This window comes from Prionailurus bengalensis, chromosome X (assembly GCF_016509475.1).
Source record: "Prionailurus bengalensis isolate Pbe53 chromosome X, Fcat_Pben_1.1_paternal_pri, whole genome shotgun sequence".
NCBI classification, from domain to species: Eukaryota; Metazoa; Chordata; class Mammalia; order Carnivora; family Felidae; genus Prionailurus; species Prionailurus bengalensis.
Genome location: NC_057361.1, coordinates 112,597,452 through 112,603,319, shown reverse-complemented (window position 1 = coordinate 112,603,319; position 5,868 = coordinate 112,597,452).

Here is a 5,868-nt window from a genome sequence, read left to right as displayed (position 1 = left end):
CTCTCTGTCTCTCTCTCTGTCTCTCTCTCTCTCTCTCTCTCACACACACACACACACACACTGGAATATTACCCAGCCATAAAAAAGAATGCTATCTTGCCATTTGTGACAACATGGATGAACCTATAGGGAATTCTGCTAAGTGAAGTAAGTCAGACAAAGACAAGATACCATATGATTTTTAGACAAAATATCACATGATTTGCACTTACATGTGGGATCTAAAATGAACAAACAAACAAAAACAGACTCTTAAATACAGAGAATAAACTGGTGGTTGCCAGAAGAATGGAAGATGGGAAGATGGGCAAAATAGATGACAGGGAATAAGAGATACAAATGTACAGTTATAAAAAAAATAAGTCATGTAGATGAAAAGTACAGCATAAAGAATATAGTCAATAGTATATTGTAATATAACGTTGTTCGGGGACTACACTTATGGTGAGCACTGAATATTGTATAGAATTGTTGACTATGTTGTACACCTGAAACTAATATAACATTCTATGTCAATTATACTTTGATATTAAAAATACATATAAATAGAAAAAACTGTCCCTTGTTTCTTTTTGCCGCAAACTTTCTTCTGTATTCAGTGATAAAACTTTTTACTTTTCAAAAGCGTATGACAGCTCTCAGTATGAAGTTCTCACCGTAACATTCACATTTCATTTTATGATATACATAGCAGGCATTCATGATGCGTTTTTAAACGGAATAATTTAACGTCAAACCCGGGATGCGGCCATGTAACCAGAGAAGACGTACAGCCAGGAATGTACCACATCAGACTGTGCATGCATGCAATGCTGTGGTGTCTCACTTGCTCCCTGCTCACACACAGTTGGGCCTGAAGGTAACTGCACACTAGACTTATAGCTTAGGAGCCGTGTCCAGTGCCTGATCCTGCTACAGAAATGCGAGCTGAAGCAGGGCTTGAATTTTGACCAGTCTGAATCTGCATATGAGCAGATTCATTCTCTGCCACCAGAATCTGTTCCACAGAATGTTCCATCCCACTGAGAGTCAATGATTTCCACGATCACTTGTTTTAATAGAATTTATCCTGCCACCTTTGCCCACTACTAAGCCGTTTGCAATCAATGCTTTGCTCCTTCCCCGTTTCATTCCTCAATTATCCAGTGCGATGTGATTTCTGTAAAGGACCTGGTCACTGAGTGTAAACAGAGGAGGTAGAGATGAGAGCCCACTGCCCCTTGGGAAGGGTGCTCAGGCCCCCAAGTCAGCTCTAAGGCGTAGGCGCACTTCTCCCCCCCCCCCCCAACCTCCACACCAACCGAGACTGGTAGCAGTCCTTTAAAAAAAAAAAATTAATGTTTATTTATTTAGGACAGGTAGAGGCAGAGCACGAGAGGGGGAGGGGCAGAGAGAGAGAGGGAGACACAGAATCAGAAGCAGGCTCCAGGCTCCGAGCTGTGAGCACAGAGCCCAATGCGGGGCTCGAACTCACAGACCGCGAGAGCATGACCTGAGCTGAAGTCGGTCGCTTAACCGACTGAGCCACCCAGGCGCCCCTTATCTCACTTTGAACGTAAACTTATTCCCAGGTGTGCTTCGTGCCACGTCTTATAGTGAAACTTACCCTTTCCAGGCTAGAATCCTAATGGGCACCTGTAGACAACACTGGGTGCCCAGGTGTCCAGGCTGGCAGCCTGACCCTACTATTCCTGAATGCCTAAGAAGGCATATACCTGCACGCTGCCTCAAGGAAGAGGCTCCAAACGGCATATGCTTGATATCGGGAGAATTACTAAGTCCCTGAATCACATAGAGATCCAATCAAGTATACTTATCCCAGGAACCACTCCTTAGGCCATGACCAAGAAGCAGACTACCTCTGTACAAGTTTACGTGATGAGGTTTCAAATCAAAAGTAAGACACTCAAATGCTTGAAACCATGGATCGTTTACTCCTTGAGGGAACTAGGTCATCACATTATCAGGTACAGAGAAGAAAGGGAAACCTGAATGACTTTTGTAAAGTGAAATGCAGAGGGCTCCCCGAGGCTTCAGAGATAAAGTTCTGGTAAGCAACACCCCTTTGAGGCAATGGAAGTGCCCCTATGAGAAAACCAAAATGGCAAATGGGTTCAGACTACCAACAGCCAACGGCTTTTAGCAGAGAAACAAGGAGAGAGCCGTTTTCTTGAGGACGAACCCACTTCTCCATACTAAAGATGTTCAAAAACTAAATCCTGTAGCAACATGCACCTTTACTATGAGCAAATGACTTGTACTAAGAGGCTGTCTGGCATCACGTGGAAGAATTGACTTTCAGTCCCACCGTTACCAATAGGGGTGACCCCTCCCCTGTGTATGGGGTAAGGTCTTGGTACGGCTGTATTAATCCAACAACTCGTTGATGTTTTTAATCCCAGGGGACTTTGAAAAGGTAAATCAGACTGTAGGGGCATGAGAAAGTTAAGACACGCCCTCTAAGGGGAAAAACCAGATTCCAAAGTTTGGAGACACTATTGCCAGAACTCAGTGCACCAAGGAGATCAGAATGGAACTTGAAGATTGAGGTGGCTAGAAGGAGCATCCTGGTTTGGACTTACCACTCGCATGGAAGGTGTCGTGGACACAACAGAGAGATTTATTCAACTTCTTGTAGTTCTTCGGCAGCTGGAGTGGTGGAAGGATAAGGTGGAAGTTGCATTCAGAGGGGTGGTTAGGTTTCTCTATTTCACTGTTTTGTCTTCTCTAGACGCTTGAGCTCTGGGTCAGTTTAGGTGGGAGTCAGAGCGGGGGCTTTGGTAAAACTAAGAGAAAAGGAATTTTGTTTTGAAAGGCAGTAAGACAAGGGGAGTAGTTTAAGGAATATGGAAAAGCCTGGAATGAGGTACAGAGTATTATTCATCCTGGACTTTCTTCCACGGCATGTAGCACTTCAAAATGCAAGCCATGTTGAAAGGTGAGGACAGTGGTGGGAGTGTCCAGGAGAGCGAGGGTCACGGATGGAATCCGCCATGGCCCTGTTGAAAGGAAATTCTGAGTGCCGCGGCGACTGCGTACATTCAACACAAACTACTCACATTGTTCACTTCGAGTAAAAATCTCGAGAAATTCTTCAGTGACTCAGTAGTTCTGTATCTTTTGAACGTAAACTCGTTTTCTAATATATGAATCAGGTTTCCAGGTAATCCTTGAAGACAAAATTTCAGTGTTGAAAATCAGTGTTTCATGTGTATCAGGGATTGTGATGGGTTCCGCTCACCCAGAGGAAAGATGAGTATTTTCGTTATCTTTGGATCCTCAAAACATGTGAACTTAGGCCTTGCTAGACCTCTGAGAAGTCCTGTCTGGCAAACCAAGATGGAAAAGCTGAAGAGAGAATAACTTACCCGTCATCACACCGGTGAGAAAAGAATCTACGACCACCCTTCAGTCCCAGTAGTTAAAATTCCAGAACTCGGGGCAGGCGACGGGGAGTGGGGGGGGGAAGGAAGGGGCGGAGTACACTGATTAATGCTAAGGAGAGGCTAGGAGGTGAACTGTCTGCACATGTGTTCCACATCTGTTACAGAGGGACTAGAAAAGAAGCCGGGGCTGCCCAGGGTTTAAGTGTGAGCTTTGGTTATGGACGAGATGATTCAGCCCATATCCCTAGGCTAGAAATGACAGCAGGCTTCACAACCTGCCAGTGAGCCACTAGGGGCCGATTCACCTGTGTGTCCCGATTGCCTGGACTTGAACCTGGGTAGCCTCGTCGGCACACTCTGAAGCAATCCCCGCTGATTCAGCAGGGCCACAGTCTCAAACACCTCAAGGCATCCAGTGCAGGCTCTCTGCTTTCAGGGGGATAGACCACTATGGAGGGCTCAGATTCTCGGCTGGGTATGGAGACTCTAGGTCTCTCCTAGGTCATTTGGCCTCCTGCTTGCACTGCCGGCCTTGACAGCTGGGCAGCTATTAACAACTGCTATGTAACACCCAGAACGTATTCCCAAAACCACTTCTTACCGAGGGAGCAAGGAGTGCAAAAATGAAGGGAGGCAGAATGAGGAGGAAACCAATCTCTTCTGTGTCACTGCTCCCTTCACAAACACCAAGAACGCCCCCAAAGACATTAAAGTAATGGAGAGGTCCGAGACTGTATTCTAAATGTGTGCCTTACATCCAGGATCCTGATTGTCTAGGGCTTTGGGATACCTCCCAAATTTTATCACACAGAAGCTTAAATTTTTTAAAAGTCTAAAATGAACTTTAAAAGCAGAAATAGAATGAACCTCATTTTCTAGTCTCAATGGGGCGAAACCAAAAGTTAAAAGGAACACTGCAGTATCGTATAGCTTTGGATCAAGGGGACTTGTAACGAAAAGTGCAGTAACAAATAATTTTGAAATCATCAGTCGTAACGATGGGATGATTAACTCAACATGTCAACTTGACTAAGGGATGCCTGGATAGCTGGCAAAACATCACTTCTGGGCCTGTCCATGAGGGTGTTACCAGAAGAGATCCACATTTGACACAGTGACTGAGTAAAGCGTTCTGCACTCACCAAGTGCACGGACAAGCATCCAATCTTGAGGGCCTGAATAGAACAAACAGGTGAAGAAGAGTGAATTCCCTTGCTCTGTTCTTGAGCTAGGATGTCCATCTTTTCTTGCTCTTGACCATTAAAAGCTTCTGCTTCTCCGATTCTCAGACCCTGGGACTTACTTACACCTGCAACCCCCCGGTTCCCAGGCCTTCCACTTAGGACTGGGAGTTACACCATCGGCTCCCCTGGTTCTTACGTGTTCCAACCCGGGCTGAATTATACCACCAGCCTTCCTGCCTCTTCAGCTGGCAGATAGATTATGGGACTTCCCAATCTTCATAACTGCATGAGCCAATTCCTATAATCTCTCTCTCTCTCTCTCTTTCTTTATATATATATATATATATATATATATAAAATTGGTTTTTTCTCTAGAAAATCCTAATGCAGACATTATATATAAAACTATAGAATGTGACTAGGACTAAAACCATATTTAGAGGAAAATCAACTGAAATGTTTTTTATAATTAAACAGCAAAGAATTAAAAGACAGTATCCTGGGGCACCTGGGTGGCTCAGGCAGTTAAGTGTCTGACTCTTGATTTTGGCTCAGGTCATGATCTCATGGTTCATGGGCCCGAGCCCTGCATTGGACTCTGCACTGACAGTGTGGAGCCTGCTTGGGCTTCTCTCTCTCTCTCTCTCTCTCTCTCTCTCTCTCTCTCTGCCCCTCCCCCACTTGCACTCTCCCAAAAATAAACACATAAACGAATGAATGAATGAATGAATGAATGACATATCCTGAATATTTATTGAAAGCTTATCCTGTGTAAGGCCTGAACAATACATCTCTCATTTAATCTTCTTAGCACTGCTGAGATGGGTACTGGTTTTTGCCCTTCATAGTAGGTAGATATTTTGCCCTTACCTTTCTGAAATGTTCAGAAATTTCATCAGACACATCCACACAATGTTCTAACTAGGATGTCTGTTTCCAAGCTTTCACATATTTCTTGATTTGATGTCACAAGTACTTATTGGTGTGTGTTACATATGGGACAGTATCACAAGGCAACAGGTAACGGATGTTTTCTACCCTGCAAAACCCGGCTATGTGTGTATGCTACAGATGAGGGGGAGGATGTGGCTCACACTATGATCACAACTAAGCCTACTAGCTAAACTTGCCTGTAGGAAATGCTCAGAATGATGCATGAAGCCGGCACCACGGCCGCAGGGAGTAAAGTGATCCCACCTTTGGGTGGGAGCAGCAGTCAACTGTGGCACTTGCTGCCATAGCTGTCGGAAGTGCTTCTGAGTTGTTCAAACCATCAGTTAATGTGATTGAAGCAGGAA